General features: G+C 44.0%; 1 protein-coding gene across 13 annotated transcripts in view; it reads right to left on the bottom strand.

Moving 5' to 3' along the window:
• TMEM108 (transmembrane protein 108) overlaps positions 1-17,444 on the bottom strand; it is a 261,335-nt gene that overhangs the window by 144,133 nt on the left and 99,758 nt on the right. For 3 of the 13 annotated variants that reach the window (XM_042845278.2, XM_065587089.1, XM_065587090.1), the window contains exon 1: positions 8,856-9,019. The exons of 9 other annotated variants lie outside the window; for them this stretch is intronic. The gene's annotated coding sequence lies outside the window, so the exon portion shown is untranslated. Of the gene's footprint in view, positions 1-8,855; positions 9,020-17,444 lie in introns of those variants that run through there. One more of the 13 variants, XM_005278636.4, reaches the window with a different exon arrangement.

Raw genomic sequence — 17,444 nt, 5'->3', positions numbered from 1 at the left:
CTTAGCAAGTGGCACTGACCTGTGCTCAGACACAAGGTTTTCCTTTAGCTAGCAGATCTTAGTCAGGAGGACTAGGTTTTAATACATACAATGCATGAGAAAACTCTGACTGTAGATTTAAAAACCTGCTCAGACACCTTTCATCACGTTTTCTTGAAAGGAATACAACATCACTCAACTGATGTAACATTTCTCTCTCCTTTTTTAATCATCCCCTTTGTAGTTCAAAATATTCTTAACTGATATGAAGAGCAGCCAAGCCACAAAACATTTTTGTAAAGGCGATGGCTGGGGTGGGCAGACAAGATGGGAAGAAACACAAAGTAGAAAGTGGAAAAGCATGGCCTTGACTACTGACATGTCCCATTGGGTTTCTCAGAAGATAAGCAGTGCTCATGTTGGTGTCCTGGCCATATTCCATCTTGAGTAAGGCTCTGCCTGGATAGTCCAAGATTTAAAAAAAAAAAAAAAAAAACATGTGCCCAAATTAGGTTGTTAAACCAATATTTGGGCATCAAAATAAATGGGGCTGTTTTTTAAAATGCCGAGCACCCAGCAGCTCCCACAAAAGTCAATTGAAAAAAATAATAATCAGGCAGTTCATTTAGGATCTGAAATGTGGCCTTAGAAGCCTAAAATTAGGCACCCATTTGTTAAAATCTTTGCAATAATTTCCTTACATCATTTCAACTGGATACAATATTCTGCTTCACCTTGTGTTCTAAGCTGTTGGGTAGCATCCCTGCGCACTATCAAACAGTTGACATGTTTCACCTCAGCAATGGCTGTATTTCACTGGTGGATGGAGTGTGCTCTGTGTATCATCAGTTTGCTCCATAGATCTAGTGTTTGGGGATCCCTTAGGAAGAGTGTTATTATAGTACTGTAAGCGGTTATTAGCATTACTGTTATTAAAAAAAGAACCAATCATTAGGCTCCTATAAAAGTTCATCTTTTTAAAAGCGATTATTAGGAGACTGGCCCAAATTGTATTGCAAATGTTTCTTCAGAAGCAAGCAAGGCCTGGAGGGAGGATATTCTGTGAGGTGCCTCTTGAAAAGTTTCCCTAAACCACATCATTCATTGGGGGGAGGGGGTCAGGGCACAGTTCCCTCTCCCAGAGAATGGATCTGCAACTCCTCTTCCCTGTGCCAGATTCCCCAAGCCTCATCACTGGCTTTTGGAATCCTGATACTCCCTAACAGCGCTGCTCCCATAAAGGGTAGCCCCAGGGACACTCGCCCCCCATCCACCCCTCTTGAGAGATGATCACAGAAAAGGTGATGCAATCCTAGGATGTGAGATATGTCCAGGTAATCTCCATGGGGCCGGTGAGGGTATATGTGCACCAACCCGTTCACTCCCTCCGCCCAGTCTTGTGGAGAGTCCTTGACAGGGTCTCAGGAAGGGTGGTGGAAATGATGCCACAGAGGCAGATGAATGTGAGGCAGAGATCTGTATGTAGAGGGCTCCCTCTCTGCAGGGAGCTCCATGGGATGAAGGCAGCCAAACTTCTAATTTAGTCTCAAAATCCTACGGGACACGGGTGCTGCCTGTAGCTCCCTGATGCAGACACTCAGAATCCCACTTACAAGATGGTCACATGGCCCCTTTGGTAGTTTTATGGGGGGTGGCGAGAAATCACGGAGATGGAGAAGGGCAAATGTCAAAAGAGGGAGTGGGAGAGACAAAAAGAAGAAAAAAACCCAAGTGTAAATGAAAAGGTCCTCTAATGTTTGGATTTCCCTGACCTTCCATTTTGAATGCGTGTGTGCCCTCTGGCACACCTAAGCCCCAAGACCTTATCAGGAAAGCCATCAGGACATAGGCCAGTGGCCCAGATAGGCTCCCTTTTAATCAGCTGAACTACTATGAGAAATCTTGAAGAGAAAGGTGGGAATAATCACTAAGTGTTAGCTGTAGAGTCTCCTTCACCACACTTGAATCACCAGCGCAGGAGATTTTATTTAGTTAGCTCATTATTTGCCATTAGCAAATCCTTGGAAAGGGAACTCCAGTAGGAGATGAATCAGAACATCAGTTGCTCTTGAGTTTGGGTTGTTTCCCCTCATCCCCACTCCCACGTGTGCGCACATGCATCCCTATGGGGGAAAATCAGAGGCTGAGGGTAACTCCTCACTGAAGTATCTGAAGGTGCCGCTCCCTTTCACCACTGCCCCTTGTGGAGTTCACAGAGAAAGTTAATGCCTGTAAGAAGATTTGCTCATATCACATTGACTGGCAGCACGTGGATAAATTAAAGCTTGTTCACGAATACAGTGGAGGGTTGAAAGGGGGAGATTCATTTGGGAATTTAAAAGCCAGTCACCAAAGATTGATCTGGATCCAGTTGCGTTTAAGCGATAATATTTCCTTTACTTCATACTTCTAGGTCATTACTTAAACTCAAAAGGTATTCCCCCTTATTCCCTTGTTTTGCTGCAGTTACACCAGTGGTGGGCAACCTGTGGTCCACGGGCCGCACACGGCCCGTCAGGGTAATCTGCTGGCGGGCCGCAAGACAGTGTTTACATTGACTGTCGGCAGGCACAGTTGCCTGCAGCTTCCAGTGGCCGCGGTTCTGATTTTCCACTGTTACCTCTTAAATTCAAATGAATTAATCATCTGTTTACCGTTATCAAGTCATTATGCATCAAAGATGAAACAGATTGTCCCACAGGGTATCATTTATTTTCTGCCACGAACTAACATTTAATTGCAGCACAAACCACAGAATGCTATTAGATACTTGAAATTGTAACAATCAGTGGCCACATAGGACTTTATGGGTCTCACTATTCTACTCACCAGGGTTATTACTCCTAACCTCACCATAACAGTGGAGAGAACTCATTTCCCTGCTGAAATAAGTATATGCTCCCACCACTTGAATTCAATGAGAATCCCCAGTAGCTATGTGTTATAGGGCATATGAGACACAGTTGAGCAATTCTAATTCCATCCAGTACAGAACTCTGGTGCACATGCACACTAGTAATTTCATTACAGTACTATAGCTGAAAACATTAATGATAGCTCTGGGTAAGGCTACACAAACATTACTGCTGTAATCTCTTGTTTTCAGCCACTGATTGCTTTTTTGAAATGTTCATCTTTTATGCTAAAATTTTACAGACCTGGTCCTGCCTGAGAGGAGTTGTTTTTTTTTTTTAAATAATAATAATAGAGTAAAACCACTACAATTCAACTATAAAGAGTTTGGAAGGAAAAACAACATCTTTCAACTTTTGTTTTTATTTTATTTTTTTTTTAAATCAGGCTAGTGCCAAAATAGCTGGTGCTAGAAAGTTTGAAATTCAGCATAACTATAGACCTTAGTGAAAAGAACCTCCTGGTGTTCCCAGGAAAAGAAGTTTTTATTTGATGGAATCTGATGGATTTCAGTGTAATTGGTGCTATTTTAAAGTACCTTCTTACAGGGTCTTATGGGATCCAAAAGCCAGGAAAACCTTTTAATATCAAATCAGATTCAAGATGAGAAAGTTTTGTGTGCTGTAGCCACACACTTTTCAGCAATGTGAGGCTCCCACTGGTTGTTGAAAGCTTTATATGTATTGATCCTGTTCTCAGTTTAAAAGACTCTCCGGGCCCACAAAGTTGCCTTGCTCCTACATCTCCTGAAGCCCCAGCTCCCGCCAGTAAGAAATATCTGTAACTTCTGAGCAACACAGGGAAAAAAATAAAATGCCTCTCCTGCATTCCCATGTAGGTCACAGCTGAGGCAGGTAGCCCTGCTTCCAAGCTATATTGGTGAAGGGTCACACTAGACTTGAAATGCCTTCCCCAGCCACACATCTTCTAATGTTCACAGGAGCAGGGCTCCTTTCTGGGGCCTTGTAAGAGGTATTGAAGGTTATGCTGTTTTCCCTCTCTATTTAAAAAATATATATATATAAAAATATTGGTAGAGACGCCTCTGCATAGTCTAGAAAAATACGCACAGTGCTTAGCAAGACAAACAAATCTCCATGCCTATGCTGCAATGATTGTGTTTCAGTTGCTTCCATATGAAGAAGTAAAGTTACAAGGACAGCGGTTTCCGACTACTAACCCAACAAACTCAGCTTGCTATTGGAGACTCAGGTTAGGTTCTTTATTGCTCACACACAGGGCCAGCTCCAGCATTTCTGCCGCCCCAAGCAAAAAAAAAAGAAAAGAAAAGAAAAGAAAAGCCGCGATCGTAATTGCGATCGGCGGCAGCAATTGGGGAAAAAAAAAAAAGCCGCGATCGGCAGCGGCAGTTCAGGGCAGGTCCTTCGCTCCTAGAGGGAGTGAGGGACCTGCCGCTCCCGAATTGTCGCACGTGCTGCCCCTCTCCCTTGGCCGCCCCAAGCACCTGCTTGTTAAGCTGGTTCCTGGAGCCAGCCCTGCTCACACATCACTAAACATAAGAGTACAGTAGGCTAAATTATGTCATAAGTGACAGCTGTGTAGCTCCAGTAGCTTCAATGGGTTTTGAACAAGTGTAATTGATCAGAACTTAGTAAACAAGTCTGTTGATGTAGCACGTGCTCAGCTGTGTGGGCTCTGCAGTAGCAGCAGGAGTAAAAAATATCTTTTGTCACTAACATAAGCAGATGCGTCTCAGAACATACACAAAGAGTAGATCCGTTTGGTAAAAAGAAGCAATTTTCAGAGTACAACCACACACCATAACTATCATAAAAAGAGAGATGGCTGAAAATTGCAAATTTTTCATGGAAAATTTTGAAAAATGTTGGTATTAAAAGACTTTGGTTTCTCAACACACACACACACACACACACACAAAACAACAACCCCAAAACAAACCAAAAAATATTTCAATTTTTGAAAACCAAGAAATTCCAAAAGCAGATTTTGTGTGTGTTCAGAAGCTGGAGGGAAAAGTGTTTTTCCCTTGCTTGTCTCTCTTGTCCCACCCCGTCTTTGCTAGCAATCTTTCCCAGTAACAAAATGGGGTGGGAGGGAGAAGAGGAAAAAGGAAGAGGGGTGAGGCACCTAAACCATTTCTGTTTTCAGTTTTTCATTGAAAGAAAGTTTAAGAAATGAAAAGTGGTTTTAAATTTTTTCATTGTGGGGGAAAAAAAGAAAAAGAAAAAGGCCTTTTCCCATCTAAAAATGTTTAATGGAAAATGTTGACTAGCTTTAATCATAATGCATGTGTGTAAATGTGAATAAAGTTTTCAGGATGTATATATGGCTGAAAGAAATACTATATTGTATTTGAGAAACAGGGTCTGATCACACAACTGACTTTTGAATTCTTAATGCAATATTAATATTGCACAGTTAACATTCATTAGTAATTGTACTTTAGGTTTATTATAAAGTATAAGCCCATAACAATTACATGATTTGTAACTATGTCTAGTAAAGCCATAAATGTAGTAAATGATTATGAATGGAGCAGGTCTTAAAAGTGACTACAAATGGCTTCTGGACCCCTTGGATACTTTTGCCCTTGTGGTGTGGCATTTGTTGCATGATAATTAAAATGGAAATGTTTTCTAGATATCCTTTTAATTGGTCATTTTGTAGCACCCATTCACCTTGGAAAAGCGTCCATCATTTTGAAGCCCGAGTCTAAATGAAGTGACTTCCTCTATGAAATTATAACTCGTGCTCGGAGCACAGAAATCATTTGTGGGGTTTGGACTGATGGATGAATGCATAAATGCATGTGCATGATGATGTGCCACTGAAAATAAGTTTGTCATGACTTGTGCCCCTCTGGTTAAACCTCCTTTTTAACAGAACCATTTACTGCCTTTCAGACAATCAGGCATTCCATATGCTAAGAAGAGAAGGGAGATGCATTTCAGAGCTCACTTTGACTACTCTGCCTTGGAGGGCTGACATCAACATACACTGGAGAGTACAACGGTACACTGGTTTATACTTGACATTTCATATTAGAGTTTATTATGACTGTCTCTAGTTCAAAGGATACCACTTATTTATCCTCAACTTTCAGCTCTAGGGTTTGATGTCAAAGGAAGCAATTCCTCTATTAAAAAAAAAAATAGGGGGCCATCAGCCAGTGGCCCTGCCATATATAAACCCCTTTATAGCTGAGTATTTCATACACCATTAAAGACACAATGGGAGGGAATAAAACAAGCACACTACATGGCATCACACAGAAATATAGTCCCATAAAGACTGGGGCTGAGAGAGAGTGTGTGCACGTGTGCACGCTCGCTCTGATAATTTTCAAATTATTCATTCACGGTCCATCTGAGATTGTAGTCCAAGCACTGTATTTCATTTTGAAAATGTATGTAGACTTGCCTGGTTCAGCAGGAAGTTTCCAAGAAAATTAAATGTCAGAGCCACTTGGCTTATTGGTTTTATTCAATATACATTCACTTTTTATGCAACTTTGAATAATAATAGCCCTCTCTGTGTCAACATGATGAATTAGCTACAGTCACTTGGGAGGGGGGGAGGGAAGAAGGGGAAAAGGAAAGATGGGGGCATCGCCAGCCAGCATTAACCCAGCACTGATAGCTCTGCAGACAGATTTAGCTCTAAATGACAGGTCTGACAGCTTTAGGGTGGATTTAGCACACTGATCGTTAGGTGTCTTATTTTCTCCCCTTTGCTTTATTCAGTTAGCAAGGTTGCTATTGGCTAAAGGGTTCCTTTCCCCCTCTTCGGTAGGCTGGAGCACTAATATATGTAAAACTGCAGGTAAGCCAGAATGAAATCCATGTAAAAGGAAACAGGAACTTTCAAACAGCAGCATTTGGAAACACGCCATGCTGACAAGTAGGATTATGTTCAGGCATACCATTGATTTAAATGAGTTAGTGAGAGCCCTCATTAACTGGGCTAGATCCTGCTGTTCTTACTCAGGCAAAACTCACTGACTTCAGTGGGAGTTTTGCTTCAATAAGGGCTGCAAGCTTTGTCCCCATTGTATTTTTAAAGCAGAATAATCAGAGACCAAGTATTTTAAGAAGGCCATTTCTTTCCCCTAACAGATGACTATGAACAGCCAGATTCTGATCACAGTTACATTAGTGCAAATTTGGTCAGTGGAGTTACTACAGATTTTTCCTGGCATGTCTGAGATGAGATGACAGCCCTTGCTATCATGTTTCCAACATATCTAGTCTGTTGTACAACAGGAGAAGAGCAATAGTCCAGACAGGAAAGAATAAATATGCAACCACAGGGATCCTTAATGAGGAAATTAGGTCAATAAACAGCTGCTTGGACGATTCACCTAACCTAAAATGTAATAATTGCAGTTTCATGTGTCAGATATTTTTTCTACCTTGTCATTAAGATGGGCCAAATTGTGCTCTCAGCTACACTAGTGTTAAGCCAGAGTAACTCCATTTAAACAAAATCAGTGAGGCATTATTGAAGAAAGATGAGGGGATGCAAGAGTGAACACATCAAGGAGGAGGAAGGATAATCTTGTGGTTAATTTATCTGGCTACCACAGACTTCTTACGAGGCCTCAGGCAGCTTAGGGAGACATTTAAAAAGGCACAAAGGGATGTTAGGCTCCCAGCTCCCATTTATGCCTTTAAAAATTTCCCCTTTAACCTCTCTGTGCCTCTGTCTTCCCTTCAGTAAAATGGAGATTTTCTCCCCACCACCCAATCCCTTGTCTTGTCTGTAGATTGTAAACTCCCGGGGCAACATTTTATTTTACTATGTGTTTACAGTCTGTTGCCCAAAGGGTCTCGTCTGAGGTGAGATTCTCTAGGCATTACTATAATAATATAAATATACATACTATTTTTCCAAAGAACCCCTTACTCATTCCATGCACAGGATGGCTTGTGCTCAGGGAATGAATCAGGGTTATATAGTGAAGGAGATTGTTGTCTGTAGTATCCCTGCCTCTTCTGCTATAGAAATTGGAAGATGTGTAGTGAATGAGGCAAGGGATTAGAAGAAGAGAAAGGAGGGTCTCAAGATTAAGACAACTGAACGCTGCTCTGGAAAACAGGATTCTATCCCTACCTCAGAGTTCCTATGTGATGATGGGCAAGTCACTCAACCCAAACTTTTCACAGGTGGTCACTAATTGTGTGCTCTCATCTTCCAGGTGCACATCTTGAGAAATCTGGGGCCTGAATTGCAGAGGCATTCGGCACTCACAGCTGCAAATTAAGTCAACAAGATCTGAGTTCTGAACTAGAGCATTTCTTTTAGCAAATAGTTTATTTGCCAAAAAAAAGCATTTTTGGTCAAATGAAATATTCTTGAAGTAAAGTCAATTTTGGTGATTAGTTCCAGCCAAATAATAAAAAACAAAACCCTAAACAAAAGGTTTAGACATTTTCAAAACAAATATGTTCTGGCTTTTCATTTTGAAATACCATTTCATTTAGAAATTTAGCTGGATTTGTTACAAAAGGTTAAAAACAGATTTAAAACCACTGTGAAGGGGAAGACACCTCCGGTACTGCCTAGTGGTGAGACAGCTTGACTTCTTCCCTGGCATTTCCCTTTATTACTACTACTCTGCTTTGCAGCAGTTTCTCCTTTCAGTGACTCTGCCCTCTGGCCAGTACATTTTCAACTCCCCTACCCCACTTTTGGTGTATATACAAAAAGGTTCCAGTAACAGGGAAGTCTTCAGGATTAAGCAAGGGATTCAGGGCTGCCTCTTTGAGTAAGGGTCTCTTGTATCTTCCGCCAACTCAGTTCACTGCTGAGGGACGCATTTCTATAGCTGCCCCTCTTCAGGGGTTGGTACAGGAGCTTGGGCCCGCTCCTTCCACTGAGCTCCAATCCAGGGCCCTGTGGAGCTGCCTCCCTGGATCACTTCCTACCAATCCCTCCCTTCCTTCAGAATAAAGTAAAGAGCTAAAGACAAAGTCTCTGACCTTCAAATAATCACAGGCCCCTTCTTTGTAGGCTTGGTCAGGTCACTCTCCCCAAGCAGCTGGCATTCCTGCAACACTCCTCACCAGAAGCTGAGAGCATGGATTCACTGACTGTCTGCTTGTAACTGAGCTACTCTGCTTCCCCCCCATCTAAGCTCCTATTCCTGCCTTGCACGCTTTGCAGATGCAGTGGGGCCACCTGGGCTCACAGCAGCTTCTTAACCCCTTCCTCTCCAGTGTGGGATTTCTATACTGCAGCAGAATATCTGACTAGATGCAACAATGGATTTACCAGTTGTGCCCAGGATCACAGATTCCAGGGTTGTATTCATTATCACAAAGCCCACGTTCCTGTGTGTGAGAGGGTCTTTTCCCCAACATCCAACCTTGGAAAGGTGTTCAGTGATAAGCTGCTTGAACTTGAATGTTACCGTGTTAGATAGTTTTTGGCATTCCCACTGCTATGCAATATGTGCCGGAACTTAAGAAAACCCATGTGGTTACTATTGTAAACACCCAAAAACTTAACAAAATGAAAAACTGGAAAAAATCATTTTGGGTTGAATGAAATGTTTTGTTTGCCCCCAAATGAATTATGTTTTGCTTTGGTGAGAAACACCAAAACATTTCAGTTTCAGTTCAATCCCAAAGGATTTTTTTTTTCAGTTTGACCACTGAACCAAAAAACCAGCTACTCACTCGGCTCTCGTCTGAACAAACAAAATGCAATAGATTACCAAGTTCTATGAAAAATCAAGCTACAGGCATCTCAAACTGGGCATCCAAAATTAATTGACACTTTTAACATGAATGTTTCTGTGCCCCACTTCCCATCTGTAAAATGGGATTAATATTATTGCACCTTACTACAGGCACGTTGTAAAGATAAATCCATTAATGTTTGTGAAGCACTCAGATGCTGCAGTGATGAGTGCCAAAGAAAAGCCCACAAGGAAAGTAATCATTCTGTATTCAAAGCAGGGTTTAATGTGCAGTAAGTAAGCCATGGAGTATGGAGGCCACACACTGAGCAATGAGGTGAAAATGAGGCATTGAATAACTTCTCATTCCCTGAACACTGTCCATCCTGTGCACTGAAGTCCATCCTAACCATTAAGAGCTTTAGCTTGCAACCCTAACTTCTTTTAACATGGATTTTTGTTTTTGGTGAAATTACACAGGCTTTTAAAAACAAACAAACTGGAAAGAACAGAAATTCCATTGTGTGGAACCATACTGACATCCACATGGTTCATCAGTGGGGTTAGAACCTTTAGATCAGGGGTGGGAAAACTTTTTGGCCTGAGGGCCACATTCGGTTTCCGAAATTGGGCCATAGTTTGCCCACCTCTGTCCTAAGCCCTACCCCCAAAATCTTTGTCCCAGTTTCCACCCCTCTGCAGCCATTTGTTCCAGACTCTATCCTCACCAACTCCAAAGGTCAGGTGCCTTATTCCTCTACATTCCAGTCAGGTCACTTCCTTGCTGCCTGGGTGCCTTCAGGGAGAGCACTGATTGCTCAGCCCTGCATCCCTGAGTGGGAGCATGCTCAATACAGACAAAAGCTTAGGGGAATTTAGCTGTGAAACTCTAACAAGTCTCTACGGATTATGTGTGAACTGAGATTTTTCAGGGGCTCATAACTTGCCCAGATTTGTGCAGATTTTCACCAGGATGGCAAAAGGCACATCCCAGATACCAAGGTGACCTGCTCCCTCCCCCCAACACATTTCAATTCTCTGCTCCATAGCATGGAGGTGCTAGAGCTTATTAATAAAATGGTTGCAAGAATTTATTAAAATGGCCTAAACAGTGTATTTTCCCCTAATTTCATTCTCAGAAATGGCTGAACCATTTTTGCTGATATCCTGCCCGCCACTTACCAAAATCATCCTGATACAGACACTCAGCATGGAAAATTTCAACCCAAACGGTTACAATTTGGCAACGTTATAAGCAATTAAAAAACAGGATCTCATATGGTAAAATGTCAGGCAACCTTAACTATAGGGGGTGCTACCAAACTTTTTGGCTGTGCAGTAGTATAATTATTAAGCCTCTGATTCAGCAAGGCACTTAAGCATGCTTCACCTTTGTACATGAGCAGTCCCACTGAGTTTAGTCAATCCAGTACTTTGCTGGGTTGAGCCTAATACCAGAACATGACTTGTTCATCACATTTTGCCTTGCAATTATGCATGCAAAACTCCATACCTGATCTGTGCAGGATCAAGCAAAGTGTATGTGTATTGACTTACGACTTACAAGAGTTACCTCTGCAAAAGTCCTTAGTCTATATACTTACATACAGAGAAACATGACTGCATGTAAAATAGCTAATCTTTAACTGTGAGAATATTTAAAGAAATTAACTAAAATATACTTAGCAATTTATAGAATGCTTTTGCAACAAATGCATTAATTGTACACAAACTGCATTAAGCTTTTTATTAGCATGTAATTGTGGGGGAAATATTAATATGGTATTGTAAATAAACGATCGGTTAGAAAAATTAAAACTGAAACCTGCATAATCGTGGTTTTAACATTAAGATGGTATTGTGACAATGAATGTATATAATGAACTAAGAAAAATAGAAATGTTAGTGTCTGATCCTTTCCTTGTTTCCAGTACATCTGCGTTGGACTCCGGCTATTGTTATTCAACTAGCTAATCACCATCTTTTGTTCAATGTGACTGTGATTTTAGTCATCCAGACTAATCTGCGAAGCCATCTGTTATTTGATTTATAATTGCCTATTTCAAGTCCCAAAGCCCTGCTACGCATCTCAGGGGAAGGAGAAGTAGATGCATCTGTTCTCACCAGGTAGAGTAACAACTGGGTAGATTTTAAAGAAAAGTATTTGTCACACCATAGTAAAACACTTTCACTGGAGCACTGCTCTTTCACTGGAATGTTAAAGTGAAAATGGAATGGTGTCAACCGAAAGCAATCCTACTGCTAGTGAATGTGAGTGTCTGTGTGGGGAGGGGGACTGACTCCATTTACAATAATCACTTGGGTTTTTCTTAAGCTCAGCACATGCTGAATAGCAGTGGGAATGCCAAGGACTAAGCTTCATACCATGTGGTAACATACAAGTTCAAGCGGCTTGTCACTGAACTCCTTTCCAGGATCTCATCCACTGATGAGCAGGGAGCTGTCTGGTTTCATGATGGGGATGTTAAAAGGCTATTTTAGGGCTGCTACCCAGGCTTTGTAGGCTGAAATGCAGATTGTTATTCTTTAGGCCATTCTCTGCTTTGTTAGCCAGAGAACTGAGATAGAGTTCAGATTTTGCCAAGGTCTGGTATGTCTTTCAGCTGTTTAAGTTCCTGGACATCTCCCTGCTTGCGTGATTCTGCCTTTTTCACTAACACATCAAAGGCTTGGTCTACACTACCCCCCTAATTCGAACTAAGGTACGCAACTTCAGCTACGTGAATAACGTAGCTGAAGTTCGAAGTACCTTAGTTCGAATTAGTTCGAACTTACCTTGGTCCACACTCGGCAGGCAGGCTCCCCCGTCGACTCCGCGGTACTCCTCTCGCCGAGCTGGAGTACCGCAGTCGACGGCGAGCACTTGCGGGTTCGACTTATCGCGTCCAGACTAGACGCGATAAGTCGAACCCAGAAGTTCGATTTCCAGCCGTCGAACTAGCGGGTAAGTGTAGCCAAGGCTCTTCAGAAAGCCAAGGCTTCTTGCATAACCATCTGAAAGAGAAGGTTGCTCACCCTGTGCAGTAACTGAGGTTCTTCGAGATGGCTGTCCCTGTGGGTGCTCCACTTTAGGTGTCTTGGCACCCTGCTCAAGTGTGGCAGCCATCACGCACCACTCCGAGTGGCTACGTAGCATGCGCAGCCAACTGACCCCCAGTTCCTTCTCTACCCCAGAGGATCAGAGTCAAACTCCAAAGTAGAGGAGAGGAGGGGGGATAGTGAAGCTCCCACAGGGACAACCATCGCGAAGAACCTCAGTTACTGCACAGAGTGAGTAACTTTCTCTTCTTCTTCAAGGAGTGTCCCTGTGGGTGCTCCACTTTAGGTGACTATGGAGCAGTACCCCTCAGAGGAGGGAGGGGGTGCTTCAGAGTTGGTTTATTGACAGTAGCTAGCACTGAGTGTCCAAACTGCGTCTGCAGCTGATTGTTGCTCGAGAGCATAGTGCTTTGCTAATGTCTGTGATGGGTATGTCATTGAGAAATGCTATTAATGTTGATAATGCTCTAGTGGAGTGTGTGCGAACTCCTTGTGGAGCAGGGTGGTTGTTCTGCTGATAACACAAGTGGATACAGCCCGAGATCCATTTAGATAGTCTCTGTTTAGAGATGGTCTGACCCTTCAATTGTTCTGTTATGGAAAGAAAGAGACGAGACAATTTTCTAAATGTTTTTGTTCTTTCTAGGTAAAAAGCTATTGCTCTGTGGCTGTTGAGCATGTGAAAAGAAGCCTCCCTGTTGTTGGCAAGTGGTTTCGGGAAAAACACAGGTAAGTCTGTCAAGGCTGCTTCCCCACTTTGAACTTTAGGGTACAAATGTGGGGGGCCTGCATGAAACTTCTAAGCTTAACTACCAGCTTAGATCTGGTCCGCTGCCACCACTCTCGATGCTAATTCCTTTCCCTGGGTAGCCTTGAGAGATTCTTCACCAATTCCCTGGTGAATACAGATCCAAACCCCTTGGATCTTAAAATAAGGAGAAATTAACCATTCCCCCTCCTCCCTTCCACCAACTCCTGGTGGATCAAGATCCAACCCCCTGGATCTAAAAACAAGGAAAATCAATCAGGTTCTTAAAAAGATGGCTTTTAATTAAAGAAAAGGTAAAAATAATCTCTGTAAAATAAGGATGGAAAATAACTTTAGAGGGTAATCAAACTTAAAGAGCCCAGAGGACCCCCCTCTAGCCTTAGGTTCAAAGTTACAGCAAACAGAGGTAAACACCCTAGTAAAAGGTACATTTACAAGTTGAGAAAACAAAGGTAAACTAACACGCCTTGCCTGGCTGTTTACTTACAAGTTTGAAATATGAGAGACTTGTTCAGAAAGATGTGGAGAGCCTGGATTGATGTCTGGTCCCTCTTAGTCCCAAGAGCGAACAACTTCCCAAACAAAGAGCATAAACAAAAGCCTTCCCCCCACCAAGATTTGAAAGTATCTTGTCCCCTTATTGGTCCTTTGGGTCAGGTGTTAGCCAGGTTACTTGAGCTTCTTAACCCTTTACAGGTAAAAGGATTTTGGAGTCTCTGGCCAGGAGGGATTTTATAGTACTGTACACAGGAGAGCTGTTACCCTTCCCTTTATAGTTATGACACAGTCTATCGGTTGTTTTAGATGAAAGGGCGAGGCTACCTTGGGTATGAATTTGGGGTGCGGTCATAGGATCACTTTGTCTTTACAGAATGTGGTATAAGGTGGGTGTGCTATTAAGGCACCTAGCTCTCCTTCCCTTCTCGACGATGTGATGGCGATGAGAAAGGCCACTTTCAATCGATAGATTTAGAAATGAACAAGTTGCTAAGGGTTCAAATGGTTTCCCCATGAGGCTACAGAGGACGAGGTTAAGATCCCACATTAGGTATGGTCCATTAGTGGGTAGGTATTCATCATGCCTTTTAGAAAACGCTTAGTGGTTGCATGAACAAAGATAATGGCTCCATCCATGTTATCATGGAACAAGGTGATTGCAGTGAGGTGTACTCAGATGGAGCTGTTGGATAGCCCAGATTTTTTAAGACCCAGTATATATTCGAGGACCCTGGGCTGTGGGGCCGACCATGGAGAAATATGGTTAGCCTCGCACCATGTGCAAAATCATGTCCACTTCTGTGTATTTGTTTTCCGTGTGCTTAGTCGGCGGCTGTTCAAGAGTATGGCTTTAACTTTGTCGGAATAGTCTTTGTCAATACCCATCAGCCACGGAGAAGCCAGGCCTTGCGATGGAGAAGAGCCAGGTTGGGCTGATTGATGCATCCTGAGTCCTGTGTCAGGAGGTGAGGTATTAAAGGGAGGGTTCAAGGTGGTTTCACTGCCATCTGTAGAAAACAGGTTGTGTGTGTATGTTGTGTGTGTATTTTCCAAGCAATACAGAGTAATTTGTGATATGGAATTGCAAGGTGGTGGAGGATAGGCTTTGCACCCGAAGAGGTCTAGCCCAGGGATTGGCAACCTTTGGCACGCAGCCCGTCAGGGAAATCCGCTGGCGGGCCAGGACAGTTTGTTTACCTGCAGTGTCCGCAGGTTCGGCCGATTGCAGTTCCCACTGACCACGGTTCACCGTTCCAGGCCAATGGGGGCTGCAGAAAGCAGCGTGGGCCGAGGGATGTGCTGGCCACTGCTTCCTGCAGCCCTCATTGGCCAGGAACGGCGAACCGCGGCCAGTGGGAGCTGCAATCGGCCGAACCTGCGGACGTTGCAGGTAAACAAACTGTCCTTGCTTGCCAGCAGATTTCCCTGACAGGCCGCGTGCCAAAGGTTGCCAATCCCTGGGCTAGCCTCTTCCATTCCTTGTCATGAGGGGTGGATATGAACTGTTGTTGTTTGCCCCTCTGATTTACTGCCTCCACAACCACTGAATTAGGCGTGGGGTGGGTAAAGAAAAATTCAGTCCTTTTTGCCAACACATAATATTTTTTGTCCAACCTTTTGCAGGAAGAAGGGGCCATGGCTGGCATCTGCCAGATGATTTTGGCAGGGTCCATCATGGCAGCATTAATTGGCAGTGCTATTTTTGCTGACGGGGACACCTGGAGAATGTCAGTTTGCTTATGTTGGCACTTAGGAAGCTCAGACAAGGAGATGTCCTGAAAGGACTTGAAGTCATCCCCCAATGTGGGGGGTGAAGGCATGATCGTTTCATCTGGAGAGGAAGATGAGATATGTGAAGGCGTAAGGTGTCTCCTTCAGGTGCGTCCTGCTGTTCTTTCGGTCTCTTCATCTTGGGCCTCTGAAGATATGGGGTCCATTGGTGAGGGAGAGCGGGGTGTTCTGGAGATCGGTGGGTTAGGCGGTCTAATGTTCTGAGCCCTATAAATGGCCCATGGGTCCCAATATGGCCAGTTGGGTGGGATGGCCATAGGAGGTGGCAGCCAGGGTGGGGCTTCCAAGCTCGCATGTCTACCAGTGGCTGATGATGTGAGGGTCCAGCTTTAGGAAAGGACTGGCAAGGGGTGTAGTCCTGGGTCCTCCTCCTCATCACTAGAGAGAGGTGGCGCTGAAGCCCCTGGGGTGATGATCTGGCTTGGTCTGGGCCTCGCTGGGGTACCGTCGGTAACCAATACGGGGGTTCCTGGCATAGAAGAAATGGCCAGGTCCACCTGTCTAGTGAAAAGTTGCGGTACCGGGAAGCTCTGTGCCAGGGATGGCAGCGCAGTCTGAGAAGAGAAGGTCAGAACTGTCAGTGCCAAGGTCTTGCTGAGCTGAATATGTGCAGCAGGTAGCGCCTTTACAGCGTCGGTGCCGGGACATTCTTTGGCGTGGTCAGTGTCGATCTAGGGACCTTGGCTGTAGATCATGCACCTGACTGAGAGCCTGCCTGTACCAGGTCCTTGGCTCCTCAGGAAGTCTCGGTAACAGACATTCCCGGTGCCTCACGGTCCGAGGCTCTTGGTGCCGATGGTACCAGGGCAGATTTTTCGCCAGGAGACCATTTCTTTTTAAGTGGATCTTGCTGTGGTGATGACTGAGACCAGTGTTTGCCTTTTTAGGGATAGGGTCCTTAGAAGCTGTCTTGGTAGTGGAGCCCTTGTCTGAGGCTGCTGCTGGCGACCATTGGCCAGGAGGCATCCTGGACTCTGGGTCGGAGTCTGTGCTGAGGGATTTCTCCATCATGAGTAATTTAAGTTGGAGGTCCCTGGCCTTTAGTGTCCTGGCAGTCAGTTTTTTACAATGAGGACACTTTTGAGGAATATGGGTTTCTCCGAGACAGTGGAAGCACTGAGCGTGGCCGTCTGAAACAGGTATCGATAGCCTGCAGGTCAGGCAGCGTTTAAATCCAGGGGAACCAGGCATGCCTGAGGAAGGTCCAGGTCTGGAGAAAACTGGGCAGCCCTTGTTTAAGCAGTCATTGTTGGCAGTGGCCCGCCAGGGGGGAGAAGGGGAAAAACTACCCTATTTTTTTTTTTAAATATGGAAGAATTAAAAGTAATGTTAACCAAAGTTAATTAGAATAGAGGGGATACAAGAAAAAGGAAGGAATATAAACTTTCTACAAAGTTGAAGGAGTGCTGCTGTCGCTCCGACTCAAGCCAAGGGCGGTAGAGAAGGAACCGGGGGTTGGTTGACTGCGCATGCTAGGTAGCCGCTCGGAGCGGCATGAGACAACTGCCGCATGTGCATGGCCAAGTAGGGCACTGATACTACAAATCTCCAATTATAAGCGCAGGACACCAAGACACCTAAAGTGGAGCACCCACAGAGACACTCCTCAAAGAAAAACCAATTGTTCCAATGGCAGCATGTGATATAGTGTTACATATACCACTCCAGGCGATCACTGCGTCATCCAATAGGTTATGTAGGCCTTCGTGAGCTACTGGACATTGTACTGGTGGTGGACATCTGGCTTGCCAGGAGTAGGAAGATGCAGTA

This window comes from Chrysemys picta, chromosome 2 (assembly GCF_011386835.1).
Source record: "Chrysemys picta bellii isolate R12L10 chromosome 2, ASM1138683v2, whole genome shotgun sequence".
Classification (NCBI taxonomy): Eukaryota; Metazoa; Chordata; order Testudines; family Emydidae; genus Chrysemys; species Chrysemys picta.
This window is presented reverse-complemented; position numbering and strand designations above follow the sequence as displayed.